Source organism: Gymnodraco acuticeps, unplaced genomic scaffold (assembly GCF_902827175.1).
Source record: "Gymnodraco acuticeps unplaced genomic scaffold, fGymAcu1.1, whole genome shotgun sequence".
Classification (NCBI taxonomy): Eukaryota; Metazoa; Chordata; class Actinopteri; order Perciformes; family Bathydraconidae; genus Gymnodraco; species Gymnodraco acuticeps.
Genome location: NW_022991180.1, coordinates 6,541,179 through 6,554,374, shown reverse-complemented (window position 1 = coordinate 6,554,374; position 13,196 = coordinate 6,541,179). Strand labels below are relative to the sequence as shown.

Here is a 13,196-nt window from a genome sequence, read left to right as displayed (position 1 = left end):
CATTAGCTATAAATACATGCGGTGGTGTTTGTTAAGCATGTGGGAAGAAGATTGCCTCATTCTCAGTGGGTCTCTGCAGTTCCATTTAATTGCTGTTTAATTTGTTTGATTACTCTGATGAGGTGAACAAGTCTTAAGATCTCTCAATGCCGACAGACTTGCCTGCATCCTTAAGTTCTCTGCAGGTAATTTCACTCCATTAGCAACATAATCATATTTTTGCTGGCCTTGAACAGAAAATGATATGTAGGCCTAGATGCTTTGAGAGATGTGCTGTTCATTGGTCATTCCTAATGTTGGATAATTGATTAGTTCATAAGGCTATATTCTTATGTCAACATTATTGTATTGACATTATGCATCATGTATGACTGAGCTCAAGGATAAACTCAATGCAATGTTTTAAATAGTAACACTGAATTTGTATACGTATTTTTATTATTTACAAGAAAAGCCCATATGGCTCCTTCAAGTACTATCCAAAGTCTTTGAAAATTCATGCGGTGGATATTAGGATTACTCAGATGTAAAATAAATCCACAGGTCATACCTCGATGATTGTACTGAGTCAGTGCTGTGTTTGGACCTGCTTATCTTAAACAGTGCTAACTGGGTGAAGACGTTGGCAGATGTTATATATATATACACGTATAATGCTTATATATGACTTGACAAGTGTCTAACAAGATTCAGATTTGGTCCAGAGAAAAACATTTAATTCAGATAGAAGATGCCAATTTGCGAGCCACACGGAATTATAATGAAGGTACCTTGAATCAACCACATCACAATACATAACCTCATACACTGCAAAGCTGATCTCCATCTTTGCACCAGGCATCTTCCGGACGTTTGCAGAGCAGCTACTGTATGCATCACTGAGTAGTATAATGGGGACTGACAGGAAACGTGGGAGACTGGAGGGATATTATCAGAGAATGAAATTATGAATTATACTCATATTCACAAATAAGTGAGAAGATGATTGTGCTACAGTTGACTGGGCACGGTATGCTCTGCGCTTGTTTCTCTGTAGATGTTATCAATTCTTATAGATAATGTAAATAAGAAATCTAACACTTTCCTTCTGTTTTTTTAGGTGTGAGTGAATTTGACTTAAGGGCAAGATGTGGTGCGATCACAGGAACTCAAATCAGGTATTTTTCCTCTATTTTTTACTTTTTTGTAGTTCTCGTAACCTGTAAAACATGAAATGTGTGTGTTACTGTTGCGTGCATGTGTGTGTGTATTAGTGGACTTAGAGTGGGTCATCCCAGAGACATACTGAAACCGACAGGATGGGCTGTGGAGGTTTTTAAAGCAAGCTTTGATATGTTTTATTGATGTCCCTAAGATGATTCGGCCTGACATTTGCTGATGCTCTCTGGCTCAAGCAAATCTCTTGCCATCATAAAACAGCGTGTTCAGGGTCCACTTGGTTAATATTTATAGGGTGCCACTGCCCCCATCCGTGTCTACAGTGTCCAAGACCCAGGTTGTTTGGTCTTTTAGAGTTAATTTAAACTGTTAATCGGGATTACCAAGGCTACCCTTTCTTTTGAAGCTAGGGCAGGAAACAAGCAACAAACATTAGAGTCGGTGTGTCTCAACCACATAGTCTGGCACCAGAAATACTGAATGTGGCTAAAATCCCCACAGAGCTGCTGACTGTGGAGTTCATCTCCAGTGGGATTCACAGTTATATATAACCATTTCCTGTTCCAGGGAATTATTGTATTGAATGTGACACATGATGGTAAGTGGAGCTGCAACTCTGTGTTTGAAATCAACCTTGAGGACTCTTCACATTTTGCTCAAAGGCGAGAAATCAGCAGTACATTTTGATAGTCAATATCTTGATTGAACATGGGAGGAACTCGGAAGACAAAACTGTGGATTTAGGAGGATCTGCTGCTTGTGGGGAACTCACAAGCTAACATTGTGTCTTGTAACTAAAATAATGAAATCAATTATTTATTGCGCAGAATTATATACCAGACTAAACATTTTTATGTTACCCCTACTAGACATAATCAGAAGTGACATCGCAAAAATCACTTGAAAGGGATTCTTCTGCTTAGAAGAAGCAGCTTAGCAAATCATAAACCATTGTCTGTGCTGGAAAGTGCCACACTCAAACTGAGATTGATGCCATTTCTGATTACATTTTTAATTAAAAAAAAAAGAGTCTTGCACCAGTTTGTAAAGACGTGATTTGTGTCATTTTAAGTTTTTTTGCTACTCATAATTAATACAGGTTTTCAAATGTGTCCCTGAGAATGTCGTTTCATAGCTGTAGTACTCCTTTAAGTAAGTACTATTGTTTCTCATGTGTATAATTTCAATTTCCCTCTCTCAATGTTTCTTTCCATATTACCCATTTTACAGTTTCTACCATTTCTTTGTTGTGTACATAGGGAAAAATGGCGTTGCTTTTGGTCCACCACTTCTAAAGGCAACGGGCCGAGTAACTGTTTCAATCCACATACAGAGTGACAGGTTCAGAGTTTCTTCTATGAAGTGGAGAACTAGGCGAGGGGAGAAGAGAGATGGGATAAATAAAGAGGCAGTGTGGCAGGAAGTGGAGCATGAACCCCAGCATAGGAGATACGCTGAGCAATTGGCTGGAGCGTAAGGGGAGCTGATGGGGTTCAGATATATACTCATAGATGTTTGGTCAACAGGCATCAGGCTGACAAGGTGCTAAGATGGGGATCAGGATATAGGGCTGGCCAAAACCTTCTTTCACGATATATTTGACTACATACAGTAGCACATATACAAAAACACACGTAGTAAAGCCTATGTTTAACTGTTTGTCAGAACACAAATGAGAAAAACGATTAGTGCGTCTCGCGTGCCTACTTCCGGAAGTTGCTGCTGGTTTTGGACATGCAATATGATTCAAGGCTTTTATTGTCAATAGTACATAGCTACAGCGTAGTTATGACAATGAAAATCTTAGGTCACAGGCTCCTCTAACAGTGCAACACAATAAAATGGATAATAGTGCAATAAAATAGAATATAATAGAAATAGTGCAGAATAGTCTATATACAAGTAATTGCAATATTGATATATATAAATTGCAAAACAGATGCATGTTATGGATGTTCTTTCAAAAGTTCAGGTGTTTAACAGTCTTATGGGCTGTGGGATGATATATACGATAGACATTTTTATATTATATTAACGACATTTATTATTATTATATTGCCCTCGCCTATTGCTCTGGATCATCATAACATGGACTTGAAGTTTGAATCGAAGGACTGTTGTAGGCCTTCACTACATTATAGAGAAGTTATTAAAGGTGTAATTTGGTAGGGCCCTAGTCATCTGATTAATCACCTTTGTCGTTGCTGTGTTTCAAAACAGTCCCTGCCTGATATAAGGAAGCCCTATTCAGCGCTTCTACAGCTTTACTCTAACACCAATATAATCTCCCTCCTCACTCAAGCCTTGAATGCATTTCCTCGACAAAACAGTAATCAGTGCACAGTTTTCTCTGCTGCGCATCCCTTAATGGGATGGTAAAAATTGCGGCATGTTTATGACTGTTGTTTCACTCATCTCCAATTTCATTTGGATGTTTCTATTAGGCAGAACACAAACTGCAATTGAGGGATGCTGTGCAGACTGACAACCTGGCCTTTTTCTTGTGTGTATGTGTATGTCTTGGCATCCTGTAAGCTGTGCTCAAAGGGTTCTGGAAACATGAAACACAAGTGCTGTGTGGGTGCAGCGAACACCGCAGATGAAATTGCTTAAACAAAGTCTTTGTGTTTGGAGGTTTGCAGTGAGGACCGCTCAGACATTCCTGTGTATTCAGAAAGAGTGTGTTTAGTGTATCTTAGTTCAGTTTTCTATTCATTGAATATGTAACTTTAAAGCAACACTGTAGTTCAGGTTTTAAGTCACTGTGAACTATGGCGGCATGTGTAAGGAAAGTGGGAGTCTACGAAGGTCAATGGCCATTTGGTACCACTTATAAACCAGTTCTAACATAGTTTTCATACATCAACACAGGCTCACTATTTGGCAAGATGACTGAGCCTTATATTGGCTACTTAGCGAGAATCAACTCAGTGAACAACAGATACCAAGGATGCTGGCTGATGAAGAAGACAAAGTAAGCTAAGTCGCCAATATAAGGCTTAGCAGTACAGATAAATGTGGGCTCACTATTTGGCAAGCAAGCGGTCACAGTTGCCCTGTTTATCTCATGTCTTATAAAAGCTTATTAATGATTTATAAAGTGTTCACAACCAAATTAATAAATGAATTACAAACTATTCGTAAACCCTTTATAAGGGTGGTCATATTGTAAAGTGGTACCGGCCATTTTGTATTGTGCAAAGACAAAAATGTGTTTTGTTGTCCGTGTTAATGTGTCTTTTCTTTAGTATTTTCAGATCACTTGTTTGTGTGTTCTTTAACCTAAATAAGTGATTTATCTCTATTGACAAATCAGTGTATCTGTCTTTGCTGTGGAGTGTGCTTATCCAGGTGATGAACCAAGCTTTAGTCTCTGCTCTTAAGATATTTTTGAGCGGGTGTGTCTGGTCATGCATGTCCGGTTGAGATTGCTGCCACAAGGTTTTACCTACATCTGAAAATAACTGTCAGGAGGGGGGATATTCACCCTTTATTTGACAGCATAGAGGCAGATACTTAGAAATAGGTGCACAATGAGGGGAATGATATGCAAGAAAAGCTTTAATTATACTGTTTACAAGCCAAATATGTACTTGTGTGCGAAGGAAAACCATTTATAATTGTCTTGTCTGAAATGTACGCTGTTACGCTGTGTGGGGTTACAAGATCAAGGGTAAGGAATTGGCACTGAGTCATCATTTGTAATAGGCAGGTCCACATCTTTGTGAATAATCATTATTTGAGTAATCGTGACAAACTAACGGTACCCGTAACAAAACATTTTTAAGATAGATGTCTTAGACGAGAAACCATTACTATTTGTTTTCTTAGTGCCTTGCCGGTATAGATGGATTCAGCACTCTATTTATAGTTTGCAAGGAAGGAAACCAATGTGTTTTAAAAATGTTTCCTATATTCAACTTAATAATAATAAAATAGAGGCTTTTTAGGAATTATTCAAATTAACAAATTATTATTTTTATTGAAGGAGCTTACAGTTAATAGCATTATCACATGTTACCTGGTTAGTCTGTGTTTTTTTCCGCGTCCCAACAAGACGAAGGTGAAATGACCTCACAAATACGACACTGGATGTTTTGTCATATTGTTTTTAAAGTTTTAATGTTCACTCAAGTTATTTTGGTTTTAGTTTTAAGTTTGATAAGATTGTTTTACCACAGTTAACCATTATACCCAGCCACTAACTAATTCAACTAAATTGCCTTAACAGGTGTGTTGATAAATTAATAAACCGGTGTGTGTGTGTGTGTGGTGAAAGGAGACACAGTATCTGACAAGTTATAAAATGGAGTCCCTGCTGCTCGGCCCAAAGCTATGATTAGGGCCAAATACGAATTCACTTCATTTGATGTTTGTTTGACAGCTTTCTGTTTCTGCTCTTGATCTGCCACCAGTGTATTCTAGATTGTACGGCGGGGGACTTCTTGGAAAATCAACCCACTACCCCACCTTCAAATCCAATCTCTGTCACGTCAAGTCTGTCTGATTGCCTGTTTGAAAGGCGTTTATAAATGTCTGAAATGACATAGTATTCATCGCACACATGCATGTACACACATACACAATACACACATACACACACACACACATATGCTTTCAGTCAGGAAACGTAAAATAAGTGAGCGTGGAAATGAAGTTGCAGCTGCAACTTGGGGTGTTTGTAGGTGGAAATCACAGACTGCTATAGATGAGGTGTGTGCCTCCGAGTGGCAGAACTATTATGCTGGTGGAAATAAAATGCCCGGAACAAAGTCTAGATGTGAACAGTGTTAACTAGGCACATTTGCTGAATCCGTTAATCTGGAGTTTTCTTTTGATTTGCCACGGCCCATTTGACAAGATTATTGTCTCATGTGAACACGTTGAGGCAGATTTGGCTGTCTGCTTACCGGGAACACAGGTCAAGGGCATTTTTTGTGAGGTGAAGTGTTTTATCTTTTGTTCCCTCTCCCCTGCTTTCTGTTTTGCCTGTTACTTCCTTATCTCAGTCTTATCTAAAGATAGCATCTACGTCCTTTATCTCCTGCGTCTTATCTGTAGTGCCAGACACAAGGAAATGCAGTGCAAGAATGAGGGGGATAAAGGGGGAACAGAACTCACATAATTAGGTGGAGAGATGGAGAATAAATGCACTGAAAGAGTGCGAAAAAGATAGGTTCAAAGGTTTTTTGTAGGTGCCGTTAAGCTATGAGCTTACACAATATAAAGAAGGATTGTCTGATTCTCCTATACACTGCAGTACTCTATCCTGTATAATGGTTATTGTAGTAATTACATTTTATTTCACTGATAGGAAAAAGTATTTAAAAATCGTGAATTTTGTCAAAAATGTAAAAAAATAATAAAATATTTTAGCCCGGCCTAAATCTTCACAGACTTGGTTTTAGGTATGTATTGATTTGTGGTTATCGATTTAAGACACAATCCCGACTCTGTGCGCAAACAAACTGTGACACCAATCAGTGTCCTCAGAAAGCACTCATGTAGGCACTTCATTGATCTAGTTGGCACTTTCCGTCTGTTTTTTGAGGATAATAAGGTCTTCATTCGATATATTTGAAAGTGTCTTATAGCCAGTTATGAGATCAATTGCTCTTCCAGGTGCTAATGGACTCTCTAGAGGCCTGGTTGCCCCTGGTCATAAAAGTAATAACCTTTGGTAGCTGTCAAAAAGCTCTCTCCTGAAGGTTGCCAAGGTGTACTCTGAAGAGGAGGTAGAAAAACAAACTGTGAGAGGGAACATTTCCATTACAGCCCTCAGTGTTGGTTTCTATAGCCGCTGGGATTCCATGTAACAGCTCTGATGCTAGTACTCTGGTCCCCATGTGTTCCAATTATCAAACCCCTTTAGCATCTATGCCCATGTGAGCAGCCCAAAAGAAATTACGCCTCATGAGCATCTGCTGTCAAACAGCTGCAGGGTAACTGAAAGAAAGAATTACAAAGAGTATTACAGAAACAACCATGCAATTTATTTTAAGTTTAGTTGCAACAAGTTCACATATTACTAGTAAGAATGGATCATGTGATTATACCACTCATGTAATCATCTCACTGAGAATTAAACCCACCGGGGTTTCAATTAACTCTGTTCAGCTTATTTCCCCTTATCAGTTTGGCTTTATGTATTTTTGTTTTAGTAATCAGTAATCACATTTTTAGCCACAACAGGCAGCATGAAAACGTTTCTAAAATCCATTGTAAGATATCTGTCCAGTGCCATAGTGACTAGTTAGTGAAGGTAGTGGAGCATTAATCAGCTAAACATTTAGATATATCCAGGGCCGCCCCTCCCTACAGGCCAATCACACAGGCTGCATGGGGCCCCGCCTTGCGCAGGGGGCCCCGCCCAGGGGCACCGTTGCAATGAATCGACATCTGCCCAATCACGGCTTTGATACGGCCACTAGTGCAGGTGAAGAGATGTCGGTGAAAAGACAGTTTCAGTCCGGCGCAAGCAAGAGGGAAAAAAAACAAACATGAAGAAACTAGAGCATCACTCGAAGGTGTGTTATTGTATGAGTTAAATGTATAACTTGTGAATGTTGTATAAGTCAAATTGCCAATTGCCATATTAAAACATTAGCTGCAATTTACGACATGAAGAAGGCAGTCTCTGCATAGCATATAGGCTAATGGAGATGCAGTTATTTCCAGCATTCTTTATTTAACATTCATTCAAGTATGTTATGCCTTTTATCTGCTAATGTACAGGAACAGTGATAAACTGTCTGTCTAGCTGGCTTACATAACAGTCAAAGTTTACAGCCTAAAAAACATGGAGCATTTTTTCCCCTTTTATGTCAATTTGCACATATCATGGTGATGCTCAGCCTCTCACCTGCTAACAGTCATCATCATGTCAACCACAACACAGAGAAATACTGATAGAAATGTGTGTGTAGTTGTTGATACATTGCTGACAGAGGGAACTACATTTGAATACAGATTTAAGAAATATCGGTTTTTGAGCATGTCATAAGCATGTTTTGTCTTGACTATATTACAACTATATTATAATAAAATAATATAGTATTTATATTATTTAATTGATTATGATTATTAGTAGAAGTAGTTTATTTGCATTAATTATATTTTAATCTTTTTGAGGCTAGTATTTGGCAGGAAATGCAGACGTATTCACCTGTAAACGCATACTGAACGACATACATGCACATTTACCATTTACCTCACTGTATAAAAAAGTAACTGTGTTGATAATAATAATAAACAGGAATTATATTTGCAAAGTAGCCTACTTTGTTTCCAAAAAAACTGTTTCACTCCTGTCAGTTGGGGGGGGGGGGCTCATCTCACAATGGGGCCCCAAGTTTGCCAGGGGCGGCCCTGTATATATCCCAAAGGAGTTGTAGTGAAAACCAAAACACAGCTGGGAGAAGAGTTATTATTGCACTTGCATGTGCCATGGGACCAGAAGCACAGCTCCAAATGAATGTTAATGTTGCTCCAAGGTGGGGTAATCTTTGTTTGTGAACAATTTGGCCAAATAACTTAGACGGCTGCGTGTTATTGTTGCCCCAAAGTACGAGACGTAAATCAATTATTGCTTTATCTCATGACATGTTAATGCAAGGCAAACTGCTGCCTTTGTTTGATTGTGATGACTGTCCTGATGCACTTTTGCATTACTATCGATACTGTGCAGTTCTCATTCATAACACTCCGTTTGATGTCTCACTATGGGATGCGCCTCAACGCGTATGCAAACAGAAGCATCAATCTCATTACGCCAATCCTGATTGGCTGGTGATCTTGACGTCAACGTCAGGGAATCCACCCACCCTTTAAGTAACTTGCGCTAAGACGCAGCGTCATTCAAACACCTCTTCTCGCTTCAGAGCACATCTCATTTTTATCAGTAACCTCGCTAGCTTAACGTTCCACAGACTGAACCCAAGCTAACATTCGGTCGACGGGCGCTTGCCGGTTACTTTTTTGCTTTGCAAGAAGATTTAGCAATATTAACACACCAGTTAATATTGGAATCTGCCTCGCCGTTCTTTCTGTCGAAATAACGGTAAGGTTTGATTTTTTTCTTCAAGCTAGTAACATACCTGTTGCTAGTTTGTTCTTCCCTCCACACCGACACCACGGTAAATAGGACGTTCTCTTTTCTCTCTCACACCAGAGGAGACAGAGATAAAAAAGGTATTAACACACCAGTTAATATTCTTTAAAGAATAAAATCTACACCGTCGCCTTTTATCCTTTCGGACTAACGGCAAGGTTAGATTTTTTCTCAGTAACGTACCTGTTACTAGCGTGTCCACTCCACGCCGACACCCCGGCGATCGAAGATGGACCCTTCTCTCCCTCACAACAGAGGAGTCAGGGACTCGGAGGCTCGGCTATGCGGCTGCGGGTTTAACATTTCAGGCACAGACTCACAACAGGTCTGCTCGTCCTGCCTCGGGCTGGAAGACGCCCGGGAGGCTATCGATAACCCCGGCTCGTGCGGGCATTGTACCCGCTTCACCATGAAGAGCCTCCACCGACGGTTAGCACGCCAAGCTAGCTTGTCGGGACAGGACCCCCTCATGTCCGCTGATTCGCCGTCCGGCAATCAAGACATGGTGGCGTCCGCCGCAGAGATTGAGCCCCGCGCTGTGTCAGACTGGGGCTCAACAACAGCGACAGCCGCTGAACCGGAGCCCCACGCCGTTTCAGGCTGGGACCCGGTGGCGGCAAGAGCCGCGAGAGCGGAGCCCCGCGCTGTGTCAAGCTGGGACTCCCAATTGGACCTCACCATGGTTCCACCCGCGGAAGATGTCCTGGAGTTGGACTACATGGAGGACGAAGAGGATACCTCTGAGTTCCTCCTGTCTGACACAGATGGGGAGGACATTTTCATTTCATCGGCTCAGGCTGCTAAGCTGGGAGTGATGTCCGCTCCCCCGGGCGAGAGCACACCAGCTTCGCCCGTCCTAAGCATGGACTTGCAGGCCGTGTGTCACCGCGCTGCGTCCAGGCTGGACATCCCATGGCCTGAAGTGGCCAAGGAGACCTCCAGATCTCGCTACGAGGGGAATAACTTGCACCAAGCAGCGAGGACGAAGAGGCAGCTCCTTCCAGTCTTTCCGGAGATGCTGGACGAGGTGTCGGTCTCGTGGAGAGACCGTCCCTTCAGCAACAAAGCCCCAATCCAGGGTGCCTCCTCCCTGGACTGTGACGGTATGGAGAGGCTCGGCCTGCTCCGCATGCCGCCCATGGAACCGCTGGTGGCAGCCCACCTCCAACCAAGGCTGGCATCGACACCAAGCAGGAACCCCATGCTACCGACAAAGGCAGACCGGTTCCAGTCAGCGATGACCGAACGGGCCTATAAAGCCGCTGCTTTGTCCGCCAGGGCTCTCAACGTCTCCTCGCTGCTGACCGCCTACCAGGCGGAGCTTTGCGAGGACATGTCGAGCAGACCTGAGCCTGCCGTGTGGGACGAGATCGCAGCGATCACGGACATTTGCCTCTGTGTGCAGCGCTGTGCAGTCCAAGCCACGGGAAAAGCACTGGGAATGATGGTGGTACAGGAGAGAGCCAGGTGGCTCAACCTGACCAACCTTCCAGACCGGGAAAAAGAGGATGTTCTGGACATGCCTATTGTTCCCGAGGGCATATTTGGCTCCGCTCTAGCTTCAATGCAGCTGAGGTGCTCTGTCTCCCCCGAAGGGTCTTGCCGCCACCTCCAATGGTCCCGCGGCAGGCCTTCACCCAAGCTGTCTCACGTCCTTCTCGGTTTAAAATACCGAAGCAGCAGAGACCGCAGCCCGTCCCGGGTCCCCAGCCCAGGCACGAGGTAAGAGGGAGCTGGCCAAGAAAATCTCCGGTCCCGGCAGCGGCCGCTCAGGCGCAGCCGACCCAGGTTTTCAGCCACCAGGCGAGGAAGAAGAAGCGGGCGGCCGGACAGCCTCCTCTCCTCGATGAAGGAGCTGGAAGTTCCCTGTTCCCCAGCTACAGAGCACGTTCCAGTGTTGGATGCTCATGTGTTTTCGGGGTGCCGCCATGCCCCCATCTTCCCGCCGTCTCGATTTATGCCAAAACGTCATCCTCAAGTTCGCGCCATCAGGGAAATGGACTTAACATCAAAGACAGCAAGTTCCGCTACCTGTTTAAGTCACAGTAACACATGTCATCATTGTTGTTTCAAAATAAATCATTTTCCACTGTCGTTTCCAGGCTTGAAGCCAAGGGCGCAGTCAATAAAAATGAAAAGAAAAACAATAAACAGTCTGTCGTCTGCCCCTCTTTTGAGAGCGGCTACGGCCTCTCTCAAAAGGCGGACAATAGACGGGATTGTGAAGGCACCACCGCCACGCGCATGCGCAGTGTCGGCCGGGGTTGTCAACCTGGGGTACCACCGTGTTCAGACACTAGAGGGCCCCATAACACAACAAATAGAGACACTGAGGGCAGACGACAGAGCTGTGACATCTCCGCTCGCTTTGAGAAGCGACAAGTGGAGGATGCTCACAGATTCTGCTTGGGTTTCCCCCCCTCACTTCTCGGGCATTCTGTATTCACAGGCCCGGGGAGAGTCGGCCCATATTCTAGAGCAAGAGATGTTCTCGCTGCTAGAAAAGAAGGCTATATCGATAATACCCGCCGAACAGAGTCAGAGCGGCTTTTATTCCAAGTATTTCCTCGTTCCCAAACGGGGAGGGAACGGAATTCGGCCTATACTAGATTTGAGAGCTCTGAACAAATATCTCAAAAGATACAAATTCAGAATGCTCACTCACACATCTCTGTTGAGTCTTGTGCGCCAAAACGACTGGTTCACATCAGTCGACCTGAAAGATGCGTATTTCCACATCCCAGTATATTACCCACACAGGAAATATCTTAGGTTCGCCTTTCAGGGTGTCTGTTACGAGTACAGAGTACTTCCCTTCGGTCTGTCTCTCAGCCCGCGAGTGTTTGTACGGCGTACGGAAGCCGCGATAGCCCCGTTGAGACAACAGGGTATTCGCCTGGCAACTTATCTGGACGATTGGCTCCTTCTCGCACAGTCGGAGCAAGAGGCTATTACGCAGACGAATGTCCTCGTAAAACACCTGCTCGACCTGGGTTTTGTAATAAACACAGAAAAGAGCATGTTGTCTCCAGCCCAGACTGTACTCTTCCTGGGCCTACGCCTGAATTCGGTGCCGTTTACAGCCCGCTTGTCAGCAGAGAGAGTGAAAGCCTTCAGGGCTTTCCTCGCTCATTTCCAGCCACGCAAATATGTTTTCTTCAGATCATGTCTGCGGTTGCTGGGGCTCATGGCGTCAGCCATTCTGGTGGTACGACTGGGACGCTTACACATGAGGGAGTTTCAGCGCTGGGTAGCTGCCCTGCAGATTGGTGGAGTGATGGTCACTATGAAATGCGTAATGGCACTGCGCCACTGGCTGAACCCGACTTTTCTAGTACGGGGCGTGCCTATGGGTGCTGTCCTATCGCGGAAGGTGGTCACCACAGACGCATGTCTGACGGGCTGGGGGGGTATATACGAAGGTCGACCTGTGAGGGGTCTCTGGAGCAGAGACCTCCAACGGTCACACATAAATTATCTGGAGCTTTTAGCGGTGTTCCTCACCCTGAAACGCTTTCTGCCTTTTCTCAGAGGACATCATGTCCTCGTGAGGCAGGCCCGGTTCCAGAACAAAATGACTCAGGGTGCATCTGAGATTAGAGAGGGTGCAGGGGTAAAGTGCTATTTTTATAAGTGGGGAGTGGATCTAACACCCTCTAGGGGGGTCCTCACCTCCTTTTAGGAGGGTCCTCACCTCCTCTAGGGGGTCCATGCTCCCCCGGAAGATTTTTTTTAAAATATTGAAGTTAAAAGCATCAATCTGGTGCACTTTGAGAGCAACATTAAGAGATCTATGGATCTATGTGCTCTTTGCTTGATTCATGCCTTCCCAGTCCCTTATCAAGTAGCTGAGAAGAGCATGACGCCAGTTGTTGTAGCCAGTTGTGGTGAAGGCATCTGACTTACTTGAACCGAAATGTCCACATGC

At 43.7% G+C, this 13,196-nt stretch overlaps 1 protein-coding gene across 1 annotated transcript in view; it reads left to right on the top strand.

Moving 5' to 3' along the window:
* The window catches only part of LOC117560761 (protocadherin-15-like), a 281,857-nt gene that overhangs the window by 48,581 nt on the left and 220,080 nt on the right, over nt 1-13,196 (top strand). The window contains 1 exon segment of the mRNA XM_034237763.1: nt 1,100-1,157. The gene's annotated coding sequence lies outside the window, so the exon portion shown is untranslated.